The 17262-nt window shown below is 42.5% G+C and overlaps 1 protein-coding gene across 1 annotated transcript in view; it reads right to left on the reverse strand.

Annotated features, from left to right (window-relative positions):
• Window positions 1-11525, reverse strand: part of LOC123024602 (TLC domain-containing protein 4-B-like) — a 32592-nt gene extending 21067 nt beyond the window's left edge. The window contains exon 1 of the mRNA XM_044432558.1: window positions 11361-11525. The gene's annotated coding sequence lies outside the window, so the exon portion shown is untranslated. The remainder of the gene's footprint in view (window positions 1-11360) is intronic.
• Window positions 11526-17262: the final 5737 nt, after the last annotated feature.

The raw sequence follows: 17262 nt of genomic DNA on the forward strand, positions 1-17262 counted from the left end.
GCAATTTTCAACAGCCATAGAATGAATAGTGAAAAAGCATGCATCTGTCAGAGCCTTTATACTTCAGGGTTTGTGTGTGCGTGCGTGCGCACTCATGATTCCTCCCTCACTCACAATAGTTTGTAAGTGCTGTACACAACATTATCATCCTCGAAGGCCTCTCCTGTTCTTTGCAAAAGTTTCCATGGCATTTTTTATATTAAGAAAAGTGCAGTATTATCTGCAAATAGCAGCTAGAAACCCTTGTGTATTTCCATGGTTCTGTTCTACCACAGCACCACTTAGTGGCTATGTGTTGGAACATATAGAAAGGCAGAGAAAAGAAAGAAAGAAAGAAAGAAAGAAAGAAAGAAAGAAAGAAAGAAACTAAAAATGTGTTAACAAACTGATCTTAACACTGCAAAAGTCCAGAGGTAAAAGCCTTGGTAAAATGGCATGTTAAGATCCTAATGGTCTTTAATAATGTCAGGTGATGGGCTTTATTAATTTATACTGATACTTTTAATTTTGTATTTGTAAATCAATGTATTTTTTGTATTGTTATATTTAATGGTAATTTATTATGTACTATTGTATTTCAATGTATTTTATCATGTTGTAAGCCGCCCCGAGGTTTCGGCAAGGGGCGGCATAGAAATGTTATAATAGTAGTAGTAGTAGTAGTAGTAGTAGTAGTAGTAATAATAATAATAATAATAATAATAATAATAATAATAATATTAAAACCACATCTAGGTACACAAGTATTTGTTACCAACCTTCTTTGGATTACAAACTTATTTTTTTAATAATGTAAGCAATCAACAAAATTAGTCTTAACAGATTTTGTTGTTGTTAGTTGCGAAGTCGTGTCCGACCCATCGCGACTCCACGGACAACTTTCCTCCAGGCCTTCCTGTCCTCCACCATCTCCCGGAGTCCACTCAAGCTCACACCAACTGCTTCAGTGACTCCATCTAGCCACCTCATCCTCTGCCACCCCCTTCTTCTTTTGCCATCTATTGTTCCCAACATTAGGCTCTTCTCCAGGGAGTCCTTCCTTCTCATTAGGTGGCCAAAGTATTTGAGTTTCATCTTCAGTGTCTGGCCTTCTAAAGAGCAGTCAGGGTTGATCTCCTCTAGGACTGACCGGTTTGATCACCTTGTGGTCCAAGGGACTCGCAGGAGTCTCCTCCAGCACCACAACTCAAAGGCCTCAATCCTTCGGCGCTCAGCCTTCCTTATGGTCCAGCTTTCACAACCATACATTGCAACTGGGAAAACCATAGCCTTGACTATACGCACTTTTGTTGGCAGGGTGATGTCTCTGCTTTTTAGTATGCTGTCTAGATTTGCCATAGCCTTCCTTCCCAGGAGCGTCTTTTAATTTCTTGGCTGCAGTCTCCGTCTGCGGTGATCTTGGAGCCCAGGAAAATAAAATCTGTCACTACCTCCATTTCTTCCCCATCTATTTGCCAGGAAGTGAGAGGATTGGATGCCATGATCTTAGTTTTCTTAATGTAGAATTTCAAGCCAACTTTTGCGCTCTCCTCCTTCACCCACATCAAGAGGCTCTTTAGTTCCTCTTCACTTTCTGCCATGAGAGTGGTATCATCTGCATATCTGAGGTTGTTGATATTTCCCCCAGCAATCTTAATTCCAACTGGTGATTCATCTAGCCCCGCCTTTCTCATGATGTGCTCTGCATATAAGTTAAATAGGCAGGGCGACAGTATACAGCCTTGCCGAACTCCTTTCTCAATTTTGAACCAATCAGTGGTTCCGTGTCCAGTTCTCACTGTTGCTTCTTGACCCGCATACAGGTTCCTCAAGAGACAAATAAGATGGTCTGGTACTCCCATCTCTTTAAGAACTTGCCACAATTCGTTGTGATCCACACAAAGGCTTTAGCATAGTCAATGAAGCAGAAGTAGATGTTTTTCTGGAACTCCCTAGCTTTCTCCATGATCCAGCGTACGTTGGCAATTTGATCTCTGCTTCCTCTCCCTCTTCAAAATCCTGCCTGTACTTCTGGTAGTTCTCGGTCCACATACTGCTGGAGCCTAGCTTGTAGGATTCTGAGCATAACTTTGCTAGCATGTGAAATGAGTGCAATGGTGCAGTAGTTTGAACATTCTTTGGCATTGCCCTTCTTTGGGATCAGAATGTAAACTGACCTTTTCCAATCCTGTGGCCACTGTTGAGTTTTCCAAATTTGCTGGCATATTGAGTGTAGCACTTTTACTGCATTGTCTTTTAAGATTTTGAATAGCTCAGCTGGAATACTGTCACCTCCACTAGCTTTGTTGCTGCTCAGGCTTCCTAAGGCCCATTTGACTTCACATTCCAGGATGTCTGGCTCGAGGTCAGTGACCACCCCATCGTGGTTATCAGGGACGTTAAGCTCTTTCTTGTATAGTTCTTCTGTATAATCTGCCACCTCTTCTTAATCTCTTCTGCCTCTGTTAGGTCACTGCCATTTTGGTTCTTTATCATGTCCATCTTTGCATGAAACATTCCCTTCATATCTCCAATTTTCTTGAAGAGATCTCTGGTCCTCCCTATTCTATTGTTTTCTTCTATTTGTTTGCACTGTTCATTTAAGAAGGTTTTCTTATCTCTTATAGCTATTCTCTGGAATTCTGCATTCAATTGGGTGTATCTTTCCTTTTCTCCCTTGCCTTTCGTTTCCTTTCCTCAGTCATTTGTAAAGCTTCCTCAGACAGCCATTTTGCTTTCTTGCATTTCTTTTTCTTTGGGATGGCTTTAGTTGCTACCTCTTCTACAATGTTGTGAACCTCCGTCCACAGTTCTTCAGGCACTCTGTCTATCAGATCTAATTCTTTAAATCTATTTGTCACCTCTACTGTATATTCATCAGGGATATGATTTAGGTCATACCTGAGTGGCCTAGTGCTTTTCCCTACTTTCTTCAATTTAAGCCTAAATTTTGCAACGAGAAGCTCATGATCTGAGCCACAGTCAGCTCCTGGTCTAGTTTTTACTGACTGTATAAAGCTTCTCCATCTTTGGCTGCAGAGCACAGTCAATCTGATTTCTGTGTTGACCGTCTGGTGATGTCCATGTGTAGAGTCGTCTCTTGGGTTGTTGGAAAAGAGTGCTTGCTATGACCATTGTATTCTCTTGACAAAATTCTATTAGCCTGTGCCCTGCTTCATTTTGTACTCCAAGGCCAAACTTGCCTGTTATTTCAGTTATCTTTTGGCTTCCTACTTTAGCATTCCAATCCCCCAGGATGATAAGGACATCATTTTTTGGAGTTAATTCTAGAAGGTGTTGTCGGCCTTCATAGAACTGGTCAACTTCAGCCTCTTCAGCACCAGTGGTTGGGGCATAGACTTGGACTATTGTGATGTTGAATGGTTTTCCTTGGATTCGAAGCTACTCCATTTCTTTTGAGGGATTCTTGCCCGCAGTAGTATACCTGATGGTCATCTGAATTAAATTCACCCATTCATTTTAGTTCAGATTTCTAAGATGTCGATGTTCAGTCTTGTCATCTCTTGTTCGACCACATCCAGCTTGCCTTGATTCATGGATCTTACATTCCAGGTTCCTATGGAGTATAGATCTTTGCAGCATCGGACTTTCCTTTCACCTCCAGATACATCAGCAACTGAGTGTCCTTTTGGCTTTGACCCAGTCGCCTCATTCTTTCTGGCGCTACTAGTACTAGCCCTCTGCTCTTCCTCAGTAGCATATTGGACACCTTCTGACCTGAGGGGCTCATCTTCCGGCATCGTATCTTTTTGCCTTTTGGTACTGTCCATGGGGTTTTCATGGCAAAGATACTGGAGTCGGTTGCCATTTAGTGACATACTATTCACAATTTATGCCAGGTGGACAAGAATTAGATTTCCACCAAATTCACTCAGATCAGTTTTATATATACATTTGCATGCATGTATTTATTAAGTTATCACTTTTTAAAGTTAACACAAGTGCTTCATTGCTGTAACTATGACTTGCACAAAAATGCAGCTTAGAAGTAGGGAAGCGTATTCAGTTAGTCATGGCTCCAGCTGGGGAGAGTGTACTCTCTGAAAACCCTTATCAATGTTACAGCATGTTCAAGGTCAAGTTAGAAGAACAGCAACAACTAAATGTTAGAATGTGTAGCTTGCTGATTGGCTATTTGGAACTATATACCCCTTAGAGACTAGAGGGTATAACTTTGAGGAACAAGAAGGGGGAGGGGTGAAGCTTTTTTGTATGGTTTTAGACAAGGCTTCACCCTGCTGCAGCTGGTTTCTCAATAAAAAAAACATCTTGCCTCAAGAGTCATTGGTGTGTTAGCATCTCCCCTTGGGATCTTTTTCTTTCAGGCAAACTGAGTGAATATTTTTGCAACATGACTGTATAACAGAAAGGAATGACCAGCTTTGTCAGAAAACTATACTCTGAGGTTGGATCAAACCCATGATGCTTTTAGTGGCTCCCTACTTTGTTCCAAATACTGAATTTACAAATGTTGGGTCACGTTGGGCATGTTGGAAAGGTGGATAAGCGACCACATGTAGAAGCAGAGGAGAGGGTTGGATTCAATGGCCTTATAGCCCACTTCCAACTCTACTCCTATTCTAATACAAAAAAACATTTTACTACATATTTTAGTAGTAAGTATCTCCCATACTTTCCTGGAAGCAAAAACCTAACATTTCTTCCTTGAAGATAGTTCATGTACAGATAGAGGAGATAGAGGTTTCTCCTTTTATAGAACAGAGACACAGAAAAACAGACAGACAGGAAAGCAGCTGCTCTTGCTCAAGAAAGAGACACAAACTGTGTCATTTAAACACAGTTTTAACTCCACGTACAGTACAGACACTGAAAGAGATTGTAAAACAGTGAGATCAGAAAGGAAATTAAAAGCAAATAGTAGTTTATCATTGCTACATGCTCTCCCAGGCACCAAAGGTTGCTTACAAATTCTTCCACCTTTCCATTGTACCCTATGAGTCAGGTTAGACCAAAAGTTTGTGAAGTTTTCAAGTCAGGGTGGATAAAAATCAGTGATGTTTTTAAAAAAATGTAAAAAGATGGATTTTTTATTTAAATTGGACGTTTTTATTTAAATTGTTTTTTAATTGCTTTTTGAGAAAAAATCTATCTAAATATAGTTTTCTGTTTAAGATACATTATAGTCCAAAGGTTATTCATCATTAGACAAGGATTAGTTTTTAATTATGTAGCATAAGGCTGTATATTCATGCAATGTTTAAATGTTTCAGTAAATGAATTCCATATTGCAGGTTTCTATAAGATTAATAGCCAATTTTTCTATCTAGAAAATATCACAGATGCTTGGTTTTACAGTTCTTTAAACTGTGAATTTGTGTCTGCCGAGATTACATGTCTCTTCTTGACAGCAAAAATGTTGTAAAACAAAGAGTCAAGAAAAGTTACCTCTTAAGTACTAAGTTGCAAAAAATTCAATGAACAGAAGACGACTGATGGGAGAGGAATAGATCTGCACAAGAAGTTAAGTGTGAGGAGGCGGTGCAAGCAGGAGCAATTAAAGTGAAATCTTTTGTGCAGAATACTCCACAAGTTTTTAGATCTTTATTTTCATGGGCAGGTGTGTAAGAAGAAGCCTTTTTTGACAAGAAATAATACATGAGCTAGAAAGAACACAAACTCCTTCCTGCTACCCATCCTGAGGCTATATATGTTCTCCCATCACAGTTTGTAAACATTTTAATTTCCCAGTAATGGCATTCCACAAAGGCAGATAAATAAAATAAAAAAGGGGTGGGAGGATGAACCAGGAAGTGGCTTCAACAAACAAGTGAGTTCCATAGTAAGACTCCATAACAACTGAATCTACACTGATCTCTATGGCCAAATGTTGATCATAGCTGTGACTTCACTCATGGAGTAAATACACTCAAGTAGGAGGCTCTGTTCTCACTAAACAAATTGACAAAATGATTTTCCTGAATGTGCCTTCAACATTTTCCTTTATATCACAGGTTTTACAAGTGTTAGAAACTTGCTGTTTATTTTTATTTTGTTTAAGCTGGGATCTGGGCTACCCCACCCCAACATCCTTGAACCCTTTGGTTAATCTGACTATGCCCTAGGCTAGATCTAGTGCCAAGATGTTGAAGCAAAGGTACAGCAGCTGAACAGCTGTCATACAAACCCAAAGAAGTTAATGATTTCTAGACAATGCTACACTTCCTTTGTTGTTACAGACACAAAAGAAAGGATCTAAATCAGAAGACAACCACTACCTTGCATAAACATTCAGCAGATAAGTCAGCTCACATATCAAGGCTCTGCTAATATACTTGTGGAAACACAACTTGTTTGTTCCTTGTCCTACCTTGCACTTGTAGCTGTGCCTTCCATTGCCCTCATAATTCTCAGTGAACACGAAACACTTGTGACCAGGGTTCATGCCACAGAGTGAATATTGTGCATCAACTCACTGCAACTCCCTACATTGGATGGGTAAATTCTATCTTATTGCAGACAATAATGCAATCACCGTGTCTCTAAAGGCAGGTGCTGCAAGACTACTAGTAGGAGAGTGCAGGAGCTGGCCACACTGAAAGGAAAAATGCTGTCTCTCACAAACTTCTAATATGCACCAAGTCATAGGAGGTGTTGCAGCAGCTCTCCATGGATCATCACTACATTCATATCTTCCACCTCACTTACCCATCCTTCAAGTAAGGAATCAGAGTCACAACCTATAGTTCTGGCAGGGCACTCGTGCCTTTCCACAATGCACAACAGACAGTAATGTGATCACTATGTTATTCGGAATAGAGTGATCGGGAAATCTGCATTTGTTTCTCCTGTCCATCATGTGCCTCTGGTAGCGACTGTCCTCTGTAACAATTATTTTTTATTTAAAGCATTTTTGTTCTGCTCCTTAGCCAAAAACAGCTTCAGGAGTGGCATATCATCAATCAGAGAAAAAGGACAGTCCCAACCTGCAGGTTAAAACAGCCTTCTCCAACCTGGTACTCCCAAGATGATTTGGGAATACATCTCCCATAATTGCCAGCCTTTGCCCATGCTTTCTGGGAATTATGGGAGTTACAGTCCCAATACATCTGGAAGGCATCAGGTTTCAGAATTTTGAACGAAAAAGATACAACACTCAAGAGAAAAGGGATGGGGAGTAATCACTATGGTTACTGTGCAAGTGGTGTTTTTGGTTATGATGTCTCTTTTTCTACTACTTTTCTTGTTTTTTCATGTTACTGGAAAGGATCACAACTACTTATACCCATTTAAGTTTAGCAAAGTTGTGGCCACAGAATCATCCAGCCCATCTCACAGACTCCAGGAGATTATTTTATTTGCCTTTATGACCAACAAATATATCATATCCTACCTTATCATACCAAGAAATTTCTCAGGTGCTTACAATAACATTTTCTAAATCTCCAAAATCAACTTTAACAAAACCATAAAAACTGCTGACAATTAGTAAAAGCGATGAAATTCATAAATAAGACACAGCAGCCTCAAGAGACTGTGCAGCAGAAGTCTGGGCAAATAACAAACTTAGCCTGATGCTTTTAAGCTGGGTGCCACACAAGCCTGATTGATTCAGGACACCATTAGGAAAAGGCCTTTTCTCTGGTCACTACCAGTCTCACAACTGACAGCAGAAGTTATCTGGAGAAGGGCTTCTGATGACCATTTTAACAAACGAATGGTTTGAAAACCAATTATAGAGAACTCAAGATGTTGGCAGTGCAGCACCAGACACCTCTCCTCATAAGGTGCTCATAAGGTTTTGTTTTACATTGGATAGCTGCAAGCATTTTAGCATGAAACACAGTCTCCTACCTTCCTGCTATCTTTATTTCCCAAAATGCCTCTGAGCCAGAGGCATGTTTATGAAGTATGGAAGGGTAGGTGGCTAGAGAACAGCACTTCGTATCTTGAAGCTCTCTCAGCTGCGTGGAACAAACAAAAACGTGGCGGGGGGGCGGGGGGGGCACACACACAAAGTAATTTCATGGCCACTGTTGTTCAGAGAGATGGCTTGGGAATAACAGCAGAGAAATTAGGGAGGACTAGGATGGACCCAATGGGAAACAGGGGAGTCACAAGACCAGGCCTGGAGTAGAGATGGCTGCAGAAAACAAGAGGAGGGCAATAATTCTAACCACAGCTAGACTAATTGTTGTAGGAAGGCAGTCATTTGAAAATAGGGTCAAAATGGGAACACTGAGCAACAGGTAGGAGAGATTAGCATGCTCAGGGGAACTCCTTGGTCTAGTTTACCTACCCTCCCCCCCCCCCACACACACACATACACTTACTGGATAAAAACCTTCTAAACATCCCAGTGGGAACTGAAGGGAGGCACATGAACTTTTTGCAGTTTATAGTAACCTGGAAAAAGACAACTGGCTGAAATCCTGTTAAGGAGGAGAGTATGTAGCAAGATTCTTGCAATCCCATTGCTTTTTCTAACAGTAACCCTGAGTGACTTGCCTGTCATTTTAAGGAAAAAACAGGATTGTCCTAAAATATGGTGGTGGGTTTTTCCCCCCACGTATACTTATACACCCAGGCATACAGAAGCATATTTTGTAAGTTTCAGGACAAAACTAAAACAAGCTGAAAAAGATTTGTGAACTTCTTGGAAAAAACAGTTAATTAGCTTAAACCTTCAATAGATTTATCATACTTAGCAGGATTAGGTTGAGGGGATGGATACTTTAAAGTTTTTTTTTAAAATCTCTCCTCCATTCATTGTGCAGGAAGAAGAGGACACTTCTTCCCTTTCCACAGACCATCCCCATTCCACCACACAATGCTACAGATGAATCATAAAGAATTAAGAATATGTGAGCACATGTGTGTGATGACTCCTTTCCACCCTTTAAACTTCCCTTCCTATTGCAGATGCCTTGGGGCTCAATCCTACTCATATTTAAATGGAAAAATGTCCTAGAGGTCTCAGATGGTTGGAGTTGTAGGACTTTTCTCTGTCTTAACATATGTCAGGTCTATCATGCTATGGCTGCGGATAGCCTGAAACTGACATGAACAGTTTTAGACTCTTAAGATCCTGATCTCATCTGCCAAACACAGCCCTCCAAGAGATTCCTAACTTGTGTTGCTGATATTGTCTTCCAAGAAGAATGGCTATCCTTGACTTGATACTAACCAATAGAGAAGACCTAGTGGGAACTAGCTAGCTATGGGAGCTCTGGGGGGAAATGGCCATGCCATAATTGAATTTTTTTATTCTAAAGGAAGCAAAAGCCAAATTTAGCCAAACATGTACCCTGGATTTTTTAAAGTCAGTTTTAATAAACTCAGATAAGACAAGACCCATGGCAAGTGACTCTCATGAGAAAAGAAGTCCAAGATGGGTGAGAATTTTTAAAGAAGGAAATTCTAAAGGCACAATTACAAGCAATCCCAACAAGGAAAAGGGATAGAAAACAACAGAAGAAGCTCATATGGCTTCACAGAGAGCTTAGAGATGAATTGGAAATAAAAAATGACATGCATAGAAGTGGAAAGAAGGTCAGCCTACAATGGAAGAATATAGGCAGGTAGCACAGATTTGTAGGGATGGCATCAGGAAGGCTAATGCAAGGAATGAACTGAGGTTAGTAAGAGATGCTAAAAGCAACAAAAAAGCCTTCTTCATATCTGGCCAAAGTAAAGGACAGAGGAAAGAAATGGGGGTTCAACTACTCAATGTGCATGGCAAAATAATAATCTAAGCACAAGACAGTAGTGGAGTCTGAGCTTCAAAACACAAACCCACTTTGATGAAGTCAAAAGAAAGATGGTGCCATAAGGCAGACCTTCATTTTGCAACATGGGAAGATTTTTTAAAAGTTAAAAAGAAACATTTTAATAAATAAAAATCAGGAAGAACAGAGCACCTGGAGGACAGTAAGAGTACTGTCAATAGACAGCATATCGGTAACACTTCTTCTCTCCCTTCCTCCTTCCCTATATATAGAGTGGAGTGGGGGGTTAGAGTGCAGACTGTGGACCTGCAAGATCTGTGTTCTAGTCCATAGCCATGAAACTCACTGGGTAACTTTGGGCCAGTCAATCACTCTCACACTGACCTACCTCACAGGTAGGTGTTGCGAAGATAAAATGGAGCTAGGTAGGCTGCCTTGGGTTCCTCACAAGAAGACAAAAGATGAGATATAAATGCAATGTAAATGATGATGATGATGATGATGATGATGATGATGAAATAAGAGAGAGTTATATATTGTTCCCTGCACATCTCGTTTGCTGATTTTAGACACCCATACTACCTCCATTATAAACAGTAATCATATATTATAAAGCAGAAACTGTTGTGCATATCAATTGTTCGTTTCTGAAACTGTTCAACTAAACTACAATTATAACTACATGAATAAGTTACCAAGTGCTACTACTTTATGTTGAAACATGAATTCTAAGCTCTGTGTAGCACTTAAGGATGCTGTCCCAATAGTAACAAGTACCTCTAATGCCAAAGCAGCTAAGAAAATTGCAAAGGAGCTGTTAGAAGCTCGAAAGCAGATCAACTAAAGGTATCATAAAAACCAGGGCCAGCAGAATCAACATGAGCAGAGGATAAAATTGCAAAAGCTAAAAAGTTAGACAGGAAAGATATTCCAAGACTTTGTGTCAAAATATCAAATAAAATTCATATTAACTAATTTTTTTAACTACCATCGTCATGCCAAACATAATTGTGAATGATGGAATGGCACTAAACAAACATTTTTATCTCAACAGCTCCAATTACAAGATTGTCAATATTCTGAAGTTATTTTGGGCTCTGTGTTCATTCTTTTTACTTTTTTTTCTGGACACCTATTTGTTACTAATATTTCAGGTTCCCAAAAATGGCTTGGTTAGTAAAACACACACTGTTGATAAAGCAAGCTGAACCATATTCTTAGGGCAGAAAAATACAGAATGCATACATTGTAATCCTATGCAGATGTACGCACACGTAAATGGAAATAAGCCCTATTTAACCCTGTGGGATGTATTTCTAAGTAAAAATATACAGGATGTGCTGTCAAAGATATAAACAATTGTTCATAATTTTCTTTTGTTCTTTATATGCAAAATATCAGTACAATATTAATCCCACAATAGACAGTTTGAGACAAGAAAACCAGAGATAATGTCTGTAATTGAGACAATAACTTCAAAGAGCCATGTGCACTTGGTATGAAAAGTAAGAAATATTCAGTCATGCCAGCAATCACAAAATATTTTCTAAGTCTGAATATTGGTACATGACCACAAGACTACCCTAATGGCTATCACCAAGTCATTTCTTCAAAGACTAAAGACACACCACACAGCATCAAAGACCAGTATAGCGAAGCGTGAGCATTTCTCACCTACAAGCTGAAGCCACAGTTCACGCTGCTTTCTAACTTCCTCACCTCCCGCCTGGTTTTGTGCTTAATTCAACCAGATTCCTCTTCCTGCCTTAGCAGGCACTCCTTCTGCAGAAGAGACAGCCGCACTGAGCGCCAGCCATGCCCGAGTACCCCGCACCGCGCCACCCCCGTTCTCAATGAACAAGTTGTGCGATTCATGAATGTAGGAGGGAGCCAGGGAAGGAGACGAGGCAACACAACGGGCCTCCCCGCCCCCCCGCCAAAATCCCCGCCCCGCCCCCCACACCTTGCATCGTGTGCCCACTCGCAGCCCGGGCCTTCGGCAGCGGGGGAAGCGGGTCGTGCCCCCCCCGCGCGAAGGGGCGGAGGGTGGACGGTGCGGCAGCCTCCCGCTCGCGCCTCAGCACGGCCTGCCCCGCCCAGAGACGCACATCGCCGGGTGGAAGAACGCGAGCCTGCCCGCTCGCCGCCCGCCCGCCCGCCCAAGCCGCCTCCTCCTCCTCCCGCGGGGAGGCGGCTGGCGGTGGCCTCGCTGAGGCGGCCGCCCTCGCTCGCCCCGGGAGAGGTCCAATGGAGGGTCGGGCCCTGGCGCCGCCCGAGGGCCTCTCCGGCAGCGGCGGGGCCGAGGGCTCCTCCCGCCCGCTCCCGCCCGCAGACGCTCACCTGCGGGGGCTCACCGCGACCGCCGCCCCCGCATCCTTCCTCGCGGGCCCTGCGGCGGGGAGGGCCCTCACGCCCACACGCGCGGTGCTGCTTCGGCGAGCGCGGCTGAGGCGCGGCGGCGGCGGCGGCGGCCGTGACAGGCACTCGCTGGCTGCGGGTCGCGCTCTGCCAGCCTCAGCCTTGAGGCGCGGAGCCGCCTGCTTCGCCGCCGGCTCTCGGTTCCCAGAGGCGGGAGGAGGGGACGCAGAGCCAGCCGCTGACTCAACCGCCGCCCCATCAACGACCCGCTTCGCCGAAGAGCGGCCGGCTGGCGGCTGCGCCGTGGCGGCGCGGAGGCTGCCACCTGCCCTCCGCGAATGGGCGTTGGGGCGAAGAGCCGGGCGAGCGCAGGGGGAGAGGAGGCGTGCGCCCGCATTTCCTCTCGCTCCAGCGCCTCAGCCAGCGAGTCCGGGGAGGTTTCTTCGCCCAGGTGTTACTGGGCGAGCTCAGTCCCTCGCTGTCCCTCATGCAAGGGAACCATGGCGGCTTCCACCACCCTCCTTTCTTTCATCCTCACCATACCCCTTTGAGCCAGATGAACCCGAGTGACAGAGCCGGCCTCAGTGAGCTTCATGGCTAGGGGGGGCTAGAGCCAGATCCCCCAAGGCCCAGCCCAACATTCGGCAAGTACATAAATTGGCTCAAAGCTACAAGCACCTCTATTGAGGCTTTTTCTGGCCGCCCCCCTCCTTTTTTTTAGTTCTTTAATTGGGGACTATAGAATCTTAGAACAGTAGAGCTGGAAGGGGCCAGAGGGCCATCTGGTTCAAGTGCTTGCTCAGTGGAGGACTGCAAGATAAACCATCCCTCTTGGATGGCTGTCCAGCTGCATCTTGAATGCCTCTGTGGGAGAGCCCACCACCTCCCTAGCTAATCGATTCCATTGGTGTACTGCTCTAACAGTCAGGAAATTTTTCCTAGTATCTGGCCAGAATCTGCATCTTGAGCCCATTGTTCAGGGCCCTGCACTCTGGGATGATCAAGAAGAGATCCTGCCCTTCCTCTCTGTGCCTTTCAGGTATTTGTAGACTGCTATGAAAGTTTCCTCCAGTCTTTCTTGGGGCTAAACATGCCCAGTTCTATCTCTCCTCATAGAGCTTTTGTTTCCAGTTCCTGGATCATCCCTGTTGCCCTCTGAACCCTTTCCAGCTTGTCTGCTTCTTTCTCAAACTGGTGCCCAGAACTGGACACAGTACTCCAGATGAGACCTAAACAGTGCTGAGTAAGGGGGAACTAGTCCTTCGTGTGATTTGGAAGTGATAGTTCTATTAATGCAGCCTAAAATAGCATTTGCCCTTTTTGCAGCCACATCACATTGCTGGCCCATATTTAGACTGTGATCAACAACAATTCCAAAATCCTTTTCACTTGCAGTGTTGTTGAGCCAAGTATTCCTCACCTTAGAAGGGCACTTTTCCCTGGTGTAAACCTTGACATTTATTAAATTCTGTTGTTTTCAGCCCAGTGCTCCAACCTATCAAGATCACCTTGCTATCCCACCCAGTTTTGTGTCATCTGCAAATCTGATAATTGTTCCCTCCACTTCCTCATCCAAATTATTAATAGAAAGGGTGAAGAGCACTGGGCCCAGAACTGCACCCTGTACCACCACTTGTTACCTTTCCCTAGTTTGAGAAGGTGCCATTGATGAGCACTCTTTGAGTCCAATTCTGTAGCCAACTGTGGATCCACCTATATCATTACCCCCAGGATATGGAATGGGCTTTCAAGGGAGGTGATTGAGGCCCCATCAGTGAGGGTGTTCAAGGAAAGACTGGACAATGAATACATGTTGGTGGTTATATGAGTGGAGCTGACTGGAACCAGGAGTCAGGCTAGATGGCCCAGGAGGCCCTTTCTGGCTTGCTTTGTTTCTATGTTATTCCATCTAGCCCAGTTTTAGCTAGTTTGCTAATCAGGATATCATGGGGCACTTTGTCAAAAGCTTTGCTGAAGTCAAGATAGATTATGTCCACAGCATTCCCACAGTCCATCAAGGAGGTTACCCAATCACAAAACAAAATCAGTCTGGCAGGATTTGTTCTTGAGAAATCCATGTTAGTTTCTAGTAATCACTGCATTGCTTTCAAGGTGTTTGCAGACTGATGGCTTTATAATCTCCAAAATTTTCCCACAGATTGCTGTCAGACTGACTGTAGTTCCTAGGTTCTCCTTTTTTTTCCTTTCTTGAAGATAGGAACAACATTAGCTCTTTTCCAGTGATCTGGCACTTCTCCTGTTCTCTATGATTTCCCATAGATAACAGACAGTGGTTCTGAGAGTTGTTTCACCAATTCCCTTATGACTCTAGGATGAGTTCATCAGGCCCCAGAGATGTGCACTTATTCAGCCCAGTTAGATGATCTTTGACCATTTGCCTGTCAGTCTTGAGCTGTCAACCTGTACCTTCAGCATGTACTTCCTCTTTGTTAGGAAGACTGTAGGTCTTCTTTTGGGAGAAGACTGAGCCAAAGTAGGAATTTAGCACTTTTGCCTTTTCTTTTCCATCCATTATCATTTTTCCATCCACATTGAGTAGTTGAACCCCTATTTCTTTCCTCTGTCTTTTACTTTGGACAGATATGAAGAAGACTTTTTTGTTGCTTTTAGCATCCGTCACTAGCCTCAGTTCAGTCCTAGCTTTAGGCCTTCTGATACCATCCCTACAATTCTGTGCTACCTGCCTGTATTCTTAGGGGACCTCTCCCTTGACCTCTGTTGCCAAACTCCTTTTAGCTCTCCCTAATCACTTGCTTTCTGGGAGCTTGGCCACTTGTACCCGAGACTCCCTAGTCTGGCTAGGGCAGCTTCCTCTGATCTGCTCAGGCACCAGAATGAATCTCCCCACCCACACAGCTAGTAATCAGGCCACTCCCTTTGAGTTGCAGCTCTCAGGAGAACAAGCCGTCTTGGAAGAAACTGTTGCTGGGCTAATTCAGGCCCCTCATCTTTTTGCCTTTGCTTTTAACTCCTCTTCCACTACAGTGCCACTGCCAAACTCCTGTTTGCTCACTCTGTTTGCTCACTCTCTGGGAGCTTGTCCAGAGTCCTTAGATCAGCTAGGGCAGCTTCCTTTGATCTGCTCAGTTAGGAGTGTGGAACTAGTTGGGAACAGTATTCCCTCCCTTTCTGGAAAAGTTTATTACATTCTATTCCAGAAGCTCAAAAGTGGGCACATGGTGGGCCACACCTGTTTATTTAATTAGTTATTACTTTAACGATCTTAAAAGGTAGATTAGGTTAAGAAAGTAAGACTTGCCCAACTCACGCAAGTAAGCTTCACAGCTGAGTAGGGATATAAACCTGGATCCCCTCAATCAGTCTAACACAAATAGACACCCAACATTTAGAAATACCATACATCTGCATAGAAGTCAATGAAGTACATGATCTCTGGATGCATTTGAGTGTTAGAGTTGGACTGATGGATCTGTGGGAGCAATTTAAATAAACTGACATTTCCTGCATATTTATGGATATTTTGTATGAAGAATTTTTAGATGGAAACCTAAACCAATTTCAGTTTCACCACTAAGCAGCAATATTAAATACTCTCTTCAGCCCCACCTGTAATAAAAGGATAATATAATAACATCAGCAGGACAATTTTTCAATGCTTATAAATGCAAATATTACTATGGAAAATTACCTGAGACAGAAACCATGAACTCTCATCCCTTTAGTGCTACCTTTTGTTCCAGGGCAGATTCTGGGAAACAGGAAGAGATTAAACATGTGAAAGGAAAGGGCCAGTGACACTTCAAATGGACCTCATTTCCAACAGGCAGCAAGGCCATTTCAGTAATAGCCCTTCCCACCACACATGCTCATTTATTTGATCTCTTCTTTTAAAGAACTCAGGGCAACTTAATCTTACCCCCTCAACCCTGTAGGGTAGGTTGGACTGAGAGTCTGTGACTGGCCCACAATCAAGACAATTGTGCCAAATACCTGCTCTTTGATTCCAGGTTATTCTGAATAGCATCACAGCTTTTTGTAATAAAAGAATCTCAAATATAGAAATTTTCTCCATGAAATAATCCTTTTGTGTCGTGCCTTTTTAGATTGTAAATTCAAGGTTAGGGTCTGTTAAAAATGCGCCATGCAAAATCTCACTAATTGTCAATATGAATTTTAATTACTGTCTAGATGCACTTATGTATATTCACACATATACATAAGAAGCAAAAAAAAAAGATGAAGGGCAGTAATACCTTGTACTTATTTTTATTTAGTTTAGTTGTCCAATAGCTCAAGCTCTCTGGGTAGTTCACAACAATTTCTTTGTTCTTCCACAATGAAAAGTATAAATATTGTTAAACAGATAGAATAATCTTATAATTAGCTCAAAACTTCACTGAAATCTGAAGGATGCAGTTCAACACCTGCACTCGTCAAGATTTACGAAAGGAATTTCAACTCTCAGTTTCTGGGTTTTGCATGCCAGGCCAAGGAGGCCCTCTCCTGGAGAGCTTTCAGGTTGCCCCAGTCAATTCCTATCCATGTTTCTGATCAGTGCAACAACATTACTACTAATTAGTATTTGTAAGGTATTTAAGACATTTTATAGTTATTTTATGTTAGTCTTGTCACCTGTTACAACAACTTTGTCAAAAGAAAAGTTATAAATTGTAAATAAATACAAGCAGAAAATAGTATTACACTTACTGTTCTGGATTCTAGTTCTCCCTCATAAAATAACACAGTTTCATACTGGTATTCCAGTATTTTCAAGAAGTTCAGAAATGCATCTGTTCAAAAATACTCTCATTCATTTTGGTAAACATACATAGCAACAGCTTGTGAAACCAGTCTCTCGTAAATCACCATATCATTCCTATTAACAGTATGCCAATTATTATGTAGCCCTTTGAACTGGTTTGGGATTCAGAAAAGGCCCAGAAGTATTGTTTTACCAGTTCTTAAATACTGCACAACAAGCACAAATATATTTGACTTTCTGCCTCTTCCTGTCCCAAAGGATACTGGCAAAAAACTCATTTTATAGGGACAAACACAAAAATATGGTACACTGAAGCACCACTTTCTTTATCCTTGAGTTTACCCTGTTCATTCACAAAGGACCTGCAGGTACAGCCTCTGAAATTTTTATGTTAGTATTTAAAGAAATTTCATAATACTGAGGAGCCACCAACAAAAGTCCAAGAACAGCAGGAGCAACCCTCTATACATTTAT

The sequence above is a fragment of the Varanus komodoensis genome, unplaced genomic scaffold, assembly GCF_004798865.1.
Source record: "Varanus komodoensis strain SLA01 unplaced genomic scaffold, ASM479886v1 scaffold24, whole genome shotgun sequence".
Taxonomy (NCBI): domain Eukaryota; kingdom Metazoa; phylum Chordata; class Lepidosauria; order Squamata; family Varanidae; genus Varanus; species Varanus komodoensis.